We start from the raw sequence: 13,784 nt of genomic DNA on the forward strand, positions 1-13,784 counted from the left end.
ATGTGGGTTTTATCAAACCGCAACATGTATAGTATTTAAATCAATTTACGACTTTAATTCAACCAAACTATATTAAGCTTTTGCTGTCAAACGAACTAAATTAAGTCATTATCAATCATCTCCTTTTACTTTAATGATTTTTCACAAGCAACATTAAAGATCTAAAGTAAACAAGAGTTTACAACCTCAAATTATAGATGAAATCATAAAGGGCAACTTAACCCATATAAAAACAACATTTAATAAGTAATCAACCAACACCCAATTGTAATTAATCATCCACACATCACACACCTCTAAGAATAGCAAGATTAGATACTCATAATAAAGGATAAAAGAATTGTACCGAAGTTACCACTCTCAACAGCTACTCGATTGAAAATCCTAAAAAATTAATCCTCAAGACCTTCAATCTCAAGAAGGTTAACTTCACAAATCTTCAAGTACATACTTCTTCCCCAATAGAAAAGGTTTTGCAGAGAGAACAAGAAAACTTAGAAAACTGAAAAGTGTCTATTTCTCTCTTCAAAAAGCTATTTATATGATTGTAAAATTGTTCAGAAAATTTCTTTTCGAGTCCACTCAGTGAGCTTAGTTAGGATCGCCAAACGGATTGGTGATGTGTTGAACATGTGATACATTGTCAACCGGACTTCTTAGATTTGATTTTTTCTTCAGTTGCTTGTAACTCTCAGCAATATCAAAATCCTTCACCGAGTTACTTTCACGATGCATCGACTTCTCCCTTCCATCACCAACTGGCATGAACTTGGGTGATCCTCAGCTTTGCCCTTTGCCTATTTTTTTTAAAGTATTTGACTTCTTTTGATCTCTTTTAGCTCCATATCATCCTTATGCTTTCAGAACTGAAATATAAACACACTTTGATCAGAAAAGCGTATTAATGGGCCTCAAATGCATTACTTTGGTGAACTAGAAGACTAAAATGAGTTCAACATCCTTGACTCATCAACACCTCTAACTTAATTTTTTTTTGTCCTCAAATAAAACATCATATCAACTAGTTCAACAAAGATATCTACATGCAAGTGCTATCATAAAGTCAATTTCAAAGCTTATAACTTCTAATTATGCATTAAAAGCTTCAAGCAACGACTAGTCGTTATCAATCAATGCAAATGCTCACAATAACTTATTAAGACACAAAATTATACTCAGCCAAAACATTTAAGTTCTCTCCCACAAAGAATGATCCCCTCTCACAAATCATAAGTACTTTTATCAATTTAGGCATTATAACAAACTATCACACTCACATGAAGAATAACACGCATAAAATGCTACCTCTACCTCCCCCTTCCCTTCTAAAAAGAAATTATAATTTTTATTTTTCTAAAAAAATCCAACCCATCCTCAAAAGAATTTTTTATTTTTATTTTTTATTTTTTTTTAAATTCCTATCTATCCCTCAAAAGATTTATATATATTTTTTACAAATTCCTACCCATCCCTTAAAAGATTTTTTTTTTTTGGGTTGGATATATACAAATAATTTTAAGAAAATATTTTCTACTTGCTTACCGAATATAACAAAAACAAAAAAAATTCAAAAAAATAAAAATAGTTTAAGAACTTGATATGAGATTAATTATTTGAATTTGAAGTTCGCATTTGCTAAACATTTTCCAATATTATTTTTTTTGTCAATGTAAATATCATGTGACAAAGTTTTTAAAATAAAAGAGTGTAATACACACGCCAATAAGAGAGTGTAGTAAAAGAGAGAGATGTGTTCTCAAACTAATGAGTAATAGTTTAGATATGAGTCCGGAGCTAAAAGGGCAATAAAATTGAGTTGAGAACCAAAAGAACAACTTTTCTTAATGCCGTTTAAATCAGGTTTAATGGAGTAAGGTGTGAACTCCTATGCGCCTTACAAGGCACGAGCTATCTGCGTTTTGCGGTCGTGCCTTGTTGTAATGACCCGGATCTGAAAGGTCATTTTTGATAATTTTGAATAATCATTTAACTATAGTTAATTAATTTGTGGGTAATTTGATTATTTTTAATAATAATGGGTCAAGTCTGATATCATATATATATATATATATATATATATATAAGAGAACCTTAGGCCCGCCTACGTGGCGCCACCACAAACCAGAATTCACTTTGAATTTATTTATTTCCAAAACTAGTCTTCCCCTTTCATGAAAAGTTGTGACATTTATGAAAAGTTGTGACTTTTATGAAAAGTTGCGACTTTATGAAGAGTTGCGACGTTTATGAAGAGTTGCGACTTTAATGAAGAGTTGCGACTTTAATGAAAAGTTGTGATTTTTATGAAAAGTTGTGACCTTTCCGAAGACTTTTCCAAATAGTTGTAACCTTTCCGATAAGGCACAATAAATATTTGTTCACACTACCCTTTAGAGGGATTTCCTCTCATTTTAAATCAACGAAAATTCTGAACCTCCTCTTCTTCTTCTTCACAATTAAATATTTGTGTACTTTGCTACTGTTGAGTGGCTTACTGACATCATTGTTTATGTTACAGATCCTGATATATATTTTTACAGTCATTAATTTATGCTTATGTTATTAAGGATAAATGATAAGAGGTAATAATTTTCATTTTCCTTTACATTATTAATGTTTTGTTACTTTGTAATCTTATATGTAAGACAATATAGTGTTTTAGTTTTAATGACTGATAGATTTTAAGTATTATTTTATAAATTTTGAAATACTAAATTTTCGCGTGAAGTGCGGATAATTTTATTGATATTAAAATAGGTTAGTAGGAATTATTACTTTTAATACATAATTAATTTAGAAAAGAAAATAAAGAGAAGAAAGGAACGAGCCTGTGCATCGGCGGCACATAGACAGAGGAACGGAGTAATCGTCCAAACCTTTGTATTGTTGTATATATATGATAGATATCATATTATTATTTTATTATTATTAGTATGGTTGATTGTTAAAGAAAAAGAGAAACAATTAAACGGGTTTTAATTTAGAATATTGAAAATTTATTTACTATATAGGCCGTCTTTTTAATGGAGAAAAAGGGTGTGATGGCCAATCATGATTTAGGACATGATTAGTCAATGATGATTAAATTAGTAAATAGAAACATATGGTGTTTCAATGTAAGGTTTGGAAACAGTAAGTGTTCTCACCCTATTATTCGTAATTTACTTCGCTGTTTTTGATTTTGTTATTATTATCGTATTATGATTCAAGTTTTGATATATTGGTAAACGTGAATACCCTTCGATTTATGATATTGGAAAGAAATTGAGACTTAATCCTAGGCTTGAAACTTAGGAACTTGATTATAGATTTGGGTAAGTTTTTGGGTCTAGACTAGACATATTATAATATGGGCGTTGTTGGGTTAGAAATCTTACTGTGATTATTACGTGAATAGATTGCATTGATTTGGAAGCTCAACGAAAAGGGAAGACTCACGTCCCGGAGTGAATTGTTGATTAATTGAGGCAAGTGGATTTCTAAACCATTGTTAAGTGTATGAAATTTGTGTATTTTCTTGTAATATGTATTTGGGGGTAATGAGACTTGGTGATGGGTTGACTTGTCCATATCGATTAATTCTAATGATGAAAATGGGGTAATAAAAGGCAATGTGATTAATTGTTGGTGTGTGATGTGTTGAGAATGGTTTGAAAGACTTGTTGACTCATTGTTGATGTTGTATCACGATTGTATTGTTGTGAATTGTGCATTATTATGAAAATGATCATCTCCTCATTATTTGTGTGGACATGTCATTTGCATTGTTCTGAGACATGATTGTGACAAGTGTTATGTGAATTGGGAAAGAGTAAGAAATTAAAGAAGATGTACCATTTCGAGGGACGTGTCGCACGTCGTGACGGATATTATATTTCGAGGGACGTATCGCACGTCGCGATGAATTCTATTATCGAGGGATGTGTCGCGTGCCGCGACGGATGCATGGACAAATATGTCCCCCATAGGTCCCAGACTGAGAGACAGCGGATATGTATCATTAGGTCTCTACATGCATCACTATACTTGACATTACATTGCACATCTTTATCATTGATGAACTTGATCTTGTGTATTGTTGATCTTATGAGTGCCTTTCTGTGGAACTTGTGATTGATGAATATTGAGCTTGTTGTTGAGAATATGAAATTGTTAGAGTGTTGTTGTTGAGCTGTGTGCTTTGTAAATTGTGAACTGTTAAGTTTGACTGATTTTATGCAGGTTGTTGTTGTGGAGATTCGGTTGGGGGTGTAAGGAGTACCCATATTCTATTTCCTTAGCTTGTGTTTAGAAGTTTACTTGTTGAGTACCGTGTGATTGGTACTCACCCATTGCTTCTACAATTTTTGTAGGTTACGAGCCTGGATTTTTGTGATACTTTCCATTCACTTCTTTTCTGAGGCTTCTTGGAGATTTGTGAGGTAGTTGTTTGTCATCTCAGCAGACCTTCTTACTCATATTTATGATCTTGTTCAATTCTAGAAACAATGTCATTTGAGACTTTTGTTTTTCTTTTGAATCAATTATAATACATTAGAGGCTTGTACACGGCACAACCAGATTTTGGGGTTTTTATTAAGTTGACTTAGTTATCTGCACTTATGATATATTAAGGTTTCAATTTGTCTTATTTCTGCATTTTCGTGATGTTTGGGTTTTAGGCTGACTTGTCTTGGTGGGATAAGACGAGTGTCATCACGTCTATTTTTGGGTCGTGATAAAATGGTATCAGAGCCTCAGGTTCATAGGTCTCACGTGTGTATGAGTCGAGTCTAAGTAGATTCTCGAGGATCAGTATAGAGACGTCTGTATTTATCTTCGAGAGGCTATAGTGACTTTTAGAAAAAATCTTCACTTCTTGGATCTCTATCGTGCATTAGTTCCTCATGTGAGCAGTTGGTGTGTCGTATATGGCTTGAATGTTAGACCTAGTACTAAAGTGGAAGTGATAAACTTATGGAAATGATGTGTGGTTAGATGAAGAATGTTCAACAATTTGAAAGGATTGAGTAAGGCTATGACTCGATGATGCATTTTGAGGATATTTTAATGCTGAGGTTGAACAATGGTTTGAGGGACTTCATAAACGTGTTATCATTTTTAGGTTAGCTACCCCAGCAGAGGGAATAATACTTGTGTGGTTCAGGCAATATCTGGAGTGGTTTGACAATTGGAAGTCGAATGATTAAAGAATGGCTAGATGGTACCGATGAACACTGTAACTTTGAAAAATACAGTTAGTAAAGTTGTCATAAAATGTATGGGTTGCTTAGCGTATGATGAGAATGATGTTGCGCCAATTGAGGTCAGAATCTCTACTACGATTTTATAGAGTGAGTGCATATCAAAGAGGTCATGATACGACTACAACAATGGTACCGATGATTACTTGGTTAGAATTATGGAATGTGTTACTTTTGATATCGACCTGACCTACGAAAGAATACATATAGCTTGGGCTTGATACATAACAAATTTGGTAATATTTTACAACTATTCGATGGGTAGAAATGTGTGACCTATTTGGATATGATCTTCTCCATATTTATGATATGTTCTAGTGGTGGATCTAATAAATTTTTGCGGTGTGATACTAGTGGTCTATGGAAACGAATATGTCGATTGTCAAGTGTGAATACTAACTACTTAAAGAGTTATCAGTTGTATCATATTCTCGTATAATGAGATTCGATGTTTCATTCACATTTGAGAAACCAACTAGGTTGTTATGCAGATGTTTGGGGTTAAGCAGTGTGCATAAGAAAGATTTTAGTGGTGGATCGTTGATACGGTATTAATGTGTTAAGTTGAGAAGTGTAACCTATGGGTTCTAAATGAGGATCAGTGATTCCATCTTAAGGTCCAAGGGAATGGATAAATACCAGAATGACAAGCTTATGGGTAAAGGAAGTCCCAAGAGTATACTTCTGTGAAACTAATTAAAGATTTTAGAAAAAAATGCATATAAAAGTGGGTTAGTCCTTTGGATTTTTTTGGTATAACTAGTTTTAAGGTGTCATGTCGATGGCAAGGTGGATGTCGTGGTGATGGCAAGGGATAACTAAACATGATGGTAATAAGGGATTGCGATGGATTGTGATTGAGATGCAACTATATAATAAAGATTGTTGGTTAAACGAATTTCACATCGTAATAACGACTTGTGAGTATCTAATGTTATGGTTTGCTACTATTTGACGAGTAGCATGGTTGCATGGAAAGTTATAGAAGGTGTTGAGACACCGCTCAAATAAAATTTAAAGGAGTTAGAGTCATAATGAAAAAACAATAGTGGGATGTAGTGTAGCCTTCGAAAAGAGGTGAGAGTAAGAATAGTTTCTATTATTGCAAAGGCTAAAGAGGTATCTTCAAAGGGATTGAGAATTGGATTCAGAGATGCGTGATTTTATCTGTTTTGCTCTAGTTATGGCAATAGTGGTACGGGTTCATCAATTTGGTTAAAAACTATTGAATAAGGCTTGAAAAATGAGTGTACAGACGTTCAGCTCGAGTGTAATAATAAGTTCTTTTGTGGTTTTGAGTTTGATAATGAGTATGATTGGATGTTTAGCGAAGAATATGATAAGGTCGATGGAGAGGCGAATAATGAAAAGCTAAGATACATGAATTCATAAAAATCTTAAACGTATGAGCTAATGTTGATAGATAATGGGATTGGGCTACACAGTTGAAATCAGAATTCAAGTTTTTCGTTGTGATTCTACGTCGTGATAGTATGTTTTGTCAAGGTATGAATTAGTAAGGTAAAAAATAATCGATCGCATTAGGTACTGAGCATTTGAAAGGACTTGTACATGGTTTGGATAGTAAGTTTGGTTACTTTTGATTGTTAAAGAACCTAACCAAAGGTTTTACTTAAAAATATTGGTCTAGAGTATGTGGTAAACTGCCATGGATTGTGGGTCAAAGGATAAGATTTGTAAGCTAATTAGCGAAAGGAACAAGAGTCTCGTGTATTGAAGAGTTAAAGATATTTAGAATTTTGCGTCATAGAAAGAATTTAAGGAGAGGTGAATGAATAAGACCTCTTGTATAACCCTTAGTTCAAAGTTGAAGGTTGTATGAAATTTTGCCTTTGAGTTCAGATATGACTATGAGATGTGAAATGGTTCAGCATAGACTTACTAGGAGTTTATTATAGACTTTTACAAAGATTGAGTTTTTATTTGGGTGACAAGCAATGATGTGTGGAAGATTCTATGTGGTTATGTCAAGCTAGATTGTTTAAATGATGATAGGTAACTTATGGATGTTCAACGATGTGGACCTACAATTTTAAATGGTTAATGAGGATTTCGAGGGGATTGAAACTATTTTGTTGATGGGGCGATATAGACTGTTATGATGTGTTACATATGCATTTGATGGTGAGTAGAGGTTTTGAGCTTATAGTATATAGAATTATTGGAGTGGCCAAGGATTTCTTTGAGTTTTGGCATGGGGTACAGATGGTATGAATGGTAGTTGAAAAATGGTATGTGAAAGTTTGCGTGAAGTTGACTTTGGGTATGATTCAATTATTGTACCTCGATGGGAAAGTACTTTAGATTTGAAATTAGTGTTATCAGTCTTGGGTGTGACTTATATCTGTCATGTAACGCTTAAATGGAAAGAGAAAGAGACATATTTTGAAATTTTTAGAGGCTACAATGTGTTTTCTAAGAATACTTTGATACTAGTGATAGTTTGAAAGTAAGGTAAATGGATGGTGTAGTTATAATGTTTGCCGGTATTAAGAATGTTAGCTTCAATGGAGTACTGTGAGAAGTATGTGGGGTTTGATGAATCGAGTATTTGTAATATTGTGATGAGGATCAGATTGGGTGATTGTGGGTGGCTAAAAATCGAGAGATAGAGTGAGATGAATGGAATTTTATTTATATGGGCACTATGGAACGAGTATCTTGTGTTATTCGACCTTGCTTCCGTATATTCTTATGTGACCACCTTCTTCGTACTAGACATTAATTGGAGTATGATTCACTGCTTATACTACGCGTGTTTCGACATCTATGAGTGAATTCCTAGTGGTGGATCAAGTGTACCGATCCTGTTATTGTCCTCATGGTAGAGTGGCATCTCTGGACAGATTTGGTCGCTTTAGTTATGGCATATTTGGTGTTGTTTGGAAAAGTAGAGGTATACCACTATATCTACATGCACGACCTCGCTTATGAGAACTTATAGAAGAGCTTCAGTGAATAATTACAGTTATCCGACAGTGTTCTTAAAGGTTTTGCATCCTAGAGTGTACCGCTTGTTGGGTGTTTACTGGATCTTGTTCTTCTTTGGGTTAGATAAGTTTGATCCTTCCTTGATGAGAACCCGATGTCTAAAGATTAGATTTTTATAACTTAAGCCCGTGAAAGTATTATATTGTGAGAATAAAATCTTAATAAGATCTATCATGGTTTGTGCATTATGAGTGTGTGGTGATTGGTTTATTTTCACTTTTGGTTGTAGCCGGTATTGATTCAGAATGTTATTTTGGTTATGTGAGAAAAGATTCGGCATGATGGTTGTGTTATAGTCCAGTGGATTTCAGTGTAGATTGGGTTCATGAGTTAGTATATGGCTTGATAATAACTCTTGATTTATAGATCTTCCAAAGTTTAATCCGAAAGTTTAGTTCTTGGTATTTGACCTTGATTGAATGGTCCTAAAGATGAGTTGATCACTTGGAGAGATGAACACGACTCTGAAAATCATAACTTAGGCTTTTTGCTAACATATGTTATTCCTCTTTCTCCTTCTTTATGTTCGAGGACGAACATGATTTTTAGTGATGGATAATGTAATGACCCGGATCCAAAAGGTCATTTTTGATAATTTTGAATAGTCATTTAACTATAGTTAATTAATTTGCAGATAATTTGATTATTTTTAACAATAATGGGTCAAGTCTGAAATATTAAAATTGATTAATAGGAATTATTACTTTTAATACATAATTAATTAAGAAAAGAAAATAAAGAGAAGAAAGAAACTTGCCTGTGCATCGGCGGCACATAGACAAAGAGGAACGGAGAACGTAAGGTCATCAGGTAATCGTCCAAACCTTTGTATTGTTGTATATATATGATAGATATCATATTATTATTTTATTATTATTAGTATGGTTGATTGTTAAAGAAAAAGAGAAACAATTAAATGGGTTTTATGTTAGAAGAAGTGAAAATTTATTTACTGTATAGGCAGTCTATTTAATGGAGAAAAAGGGTGTGATGGCCAATCATTATGTAATGATTTAGGACATGATTAGTCAATGATGATTAAATTAGTAAATATAAACATATGGTGTTTCAATGTAAGGTTTTGGAAACAGTAAGTGTTCTCACCATATTATTCGTAATTTACTTCGCTGTTTTCTTTTGATTTTCTTTATTACTACTAGTAGTATACGTATCCGCGCGTTGCGCGGTTCATCAATAAATATAATAATAACTATATGCTCATTGAGTAATTTCAAATTTTTAATTATTAAAAAATGATATTACAAAGTTTATATGAGAGAATATTACCATGTTTAGCACATCAATATCAACATGTATTTAATAAAATACTTTATGAAAATAAATCAATATAAGCTTAGTTTATTATCTAAACGTGTGCATAGTAAATTTTAAAATAATGTTATTTATTTGTTTTTCAAATTAATCATAAATGTGCGCACATTCCCTACTATCTTCTTGTTATCATTTGTTTATTATAATACTTTTTATTAATTTATTCAGGTAGTGTTTTACCTTAATTTAAATCATGATTTGAACAATTTATATTTTTGTTTTCAATATGATATATTTAATTTTAATTATTGATATTAACTACATATGAATTTGAATTAATATATATTATTACTCAATATTTATTAAGATTCATCTGAAGAAAAAAAATACAATGATAAAACTTGATCTCCCAAAATTTGGAGCCAACAAATTTAACTTAAGGTAAAAATTATTTCTTCTACTAAGTTTTCACACCTCACTTGAATTTAAGTAAGCTAATAGATAATTATTGCAATTCTATATAATTTAAGTAAGCTAATAGATAATTATTGCAAGTCTTTAAAATTTAAAAATAATAAAACAAATCATATATATATATATATATATATATATATATATATATATATATATCATTATATTTACAATATATATATCCAATATGTTAACAAAATATAAAATTAAAATAATTTAATTTTAAAATTAGAATTAGAATTTAGTGTAACTCACTTTAATTAAAATTTAATTTCATATTGTCAAATTTCACATTTGAAATTTGTATGTGTGTAATATATGTATTCGTTGAATTGGAATTTTGAGAACTAATATTTGTTGAATTGGAATTTACATTTTAAGTTAGTATTAATTGAGATTGTATGCATAGTTAGATTTGATGAAAATATAATTTTATAACTACTTAAAAGTGCTCATTTTTTTAAAACACTAATTGATAGTTTTAAAATTCAGCATAAATTTGTGTCATAAATAAAATATTTCTCAGTATTAATAATTGATAAGAATAAATAGCATGTGCTATTTTATTCGAAAATTCCTTTGGCTTCTTGATAAGAGAAAGATGTAAATCATGAGCAAAAATTGAAGAAATTTTTTGTAACTTTCTTAAGTGTGGGAACAATTTACTTATTTTGAATCATGAAAAAAATTTAACAATTCAATTATTTTAAATGGAGTGAATATCATACTCAATATAAAAAACAAAACACTCATTGTCACAGCATAATTGAAAAATATAAAAAATACATTGATTATGAGAGTTTTAATTCAAATTTCTTTCTTTATCATCTTTTTTCTCTGTATAGTACCCAAAAAAAAAACAATATACAACCTTTTAACGAAATTATCTTCTTGAAAACTTATTTTGCACGTGTCTTTTTCTTCTTCCAACTTCTTGCTAAGTAAGAGTAATAGATAAAACAAATCTTTACCAATGAGGCAATGACTAAATTTTTTGAAAACTTCTAAACTTACTAACCATTTTTAAAATTGTAAGTATTATATTTAAATTATATTTTTTATATTTTAAAACTGATTAATCATTCTTAATCAAAATGTAAAAAAATCTATTTTTTTAACAAATTCAGATAATCGCAAACACACACAATTTGCGCTCTCTCTCTCTATATATATATACTCTCAACTATCTCTGCTAGTATAATCCAACGATTCTTATTAGAGTCATAAAATACATGAATGAATATATCTATAAATAAAAATCAATTAGAGTGTAAAAAACAAATTAAATAGGCACAACACAAATACTAAATTTTCAAGTATAAGAATTATTAAATTTAATACTTGAATTTTGTGTGAAGAAAAGAAAGCAAATAGACTGAAAAAAGCATAATGATCATAATCTGAAGTTGCATATGTATGAATAAGTATAAAAAGGTATAAAAAAACTACAAAAATTTAAAAGCAATGAAGTTATACAACATGTAATTAACTTTGATGGTTTAAAATATAATATATTTTAAAAAGGTTAAAAAATTTAAAAGTAGTGGAATTATTTAGGGATAAGGGTCTGAGAAATACCTTAACTTTGGTCAAATTTGTTGTTGCGATACTAAACTTTCATGAGGACCTATTACCTCCCTAGACTATTTAATATCGTATTTTTTACCCCCTGAACTATTTAATAGTGTATTTTAAAGGTATATATGTGTCCACGTGGACACATTACCATTTATAATTTTGCATTATTTTTTATGTCCACGTGGGCAAATATATATGTTTAAAATACGGTATTAAATAGTCTAGGGAGGTAATAGGTCCTCATGAAAGTTTAGTATCGCAACAGCAAATTCGACCAAAGTTGGGGTATTTTTCAGACCTTTATCCCAATTATATAACATGTAATTAACTTCTTAATTATTTAAAATATAAAATATTTAATTTATAGAATGTACGTATATGTATATATTTTCTTAAATAAATAAAAGAAAGATACTTAATAACTTCTTCAAGAAAAGTTTATAATTTCATAAAGCATGTAACTTAGATAAAACTTAGTGCATTTCTGATTGTCTTTTTTTTTAAAAAAAAAAAACAAACATTCAAGCACATTGGCAAAATTTTAGAAATATTCAACCTAAAGTGATTTCATATTCAATGTTAAAAAAAAAAAACAAAAAAAACATTCATAGTCACAACATAACAAAAAATATATAAATACATTCGGTTTGAAAGTTTCAATTTCTTTTCTGATGATGTATTTATCATTTTTCCTATGTATAGTACCTTAAAATAAACAATATATATTTCTTAACAAAATAGGAAGAAAAAGCACAGATGTTCCAAAAAGTGATTTTTGTTTTCCGAACAATTACCACAAAAATTGTTCAATATTGCAGATTATTTGCAACAAACTCCTCTTGCTTGAGATATGGATTGCTCACTCAAATAATTTAACTCTTCTTGATTTCTCTCAATTTTCTTTTGACTAACTTGATTATGCTCATAAATTTGTGTCTTCTTTTTTAAAGGGGTAAAAGATGTTTTTTTGGAAACGGTTACACTGAATGGGGAGGGAATTATCCGCTTGTTTAAATGTTTAATCACTAACTACTCCTTTTATTTTGGGATAGAAGTGAAAAGTTAACGTGCAGTTAAATTTTTTTTTATTTTTTTTTTCATTATTTATAAATGTGCAGTTATTTAAAAATTTCAGATTTATAATCTTTTATAAATTGAACGTAACTACTTATGTTTTAAAAACGTAAATAATTAGTATTATTGTAATTCCTAAATTTTAGCATCACCATCTTAAGCATTTATCCTAAAAAAGAAATATTTCGAATTTTTCTAAAATCTATTTTTGACTGACCTTCATGTAGTCACGTTACTTTTTTAATATTTTATATTCTTTTGTCTTTCTTGTAAAAAATGGAATTTCTATTTCAAAATTTAATTTAAATATATATTTTTTAGATAATGCTTGATAGTTCAACAAAATTAGGCTCAATATTTTTTAAATTAAGATATTTAAAAGGATAATACTTGATGGTTCCACAAAATTAGATAATGCTTGATAGTTCCACAAAATTAGGCTCCAAAACTAAATTTTAGATGTAAAACTTCCGTGTGTGTTTTTTATTTATATTTTTTATATTTTCAAAGTTTAAATTTTTTATTCTAAACTTGAAAACCACAAAAAATTAGAATTTCTATTTTGAAATTTAATTTAAATAATATATTTTTTATGTTGACATTTGTCATTAATAAAAGAAATTGAATTATTTAATTTTTTGAAGTAAAAATTAGAAACTAAAATTCAAATTTTTAATTATTATCTTATATAAATTCTAAAAATAATAAAATGGTTATATCCCATTAATTTTAAGTAGTTTTATAAAGAAATTTAATATTTTTAATTTCGAATTTCACATAATTAGAAATAGTGGATCTTATTTAAAAATAAATAAATGTGAAATTATATAAATTTGTTTTTTTTCACTAACCACATTACTTGTTTTATATTTTTTAATTATTATTAAATAAATAAATGTGCAGTTATATAAATTATTTTTTTTACCAACCACGTTTCTTGTTTTATATATTTTTTTGTCAATTGACATTTTAAATTTGCATTTAGCATTTTAATTTTTTTTAGGCTGATATTTGTAATTATTTGTTTTAATTGATGATATATGTCTATTTTTTTATTTAAAATTTTAATTTATAAAATTTAATTAGTTATAATTTAGAATCCAAAACTTGAGAATAATTCAAAAGCAATACATT

The sequence above is a fragment of the Solanum verrucosum genome, unplaced genomic scaffold, assembly GCF_900185275.1.
Source record: "Solanum verrucosum unplaced genomic scaffold, falcon-dt-bn FXZP01000150.1, whole genome shotgun sequence".
Lineage (NCBI taxonomy): Eukaryota > Viridiplantae > Streptophyta > Magnoliopsida > Solanales > Solanaceae > Solanum > Solanum verrucosum.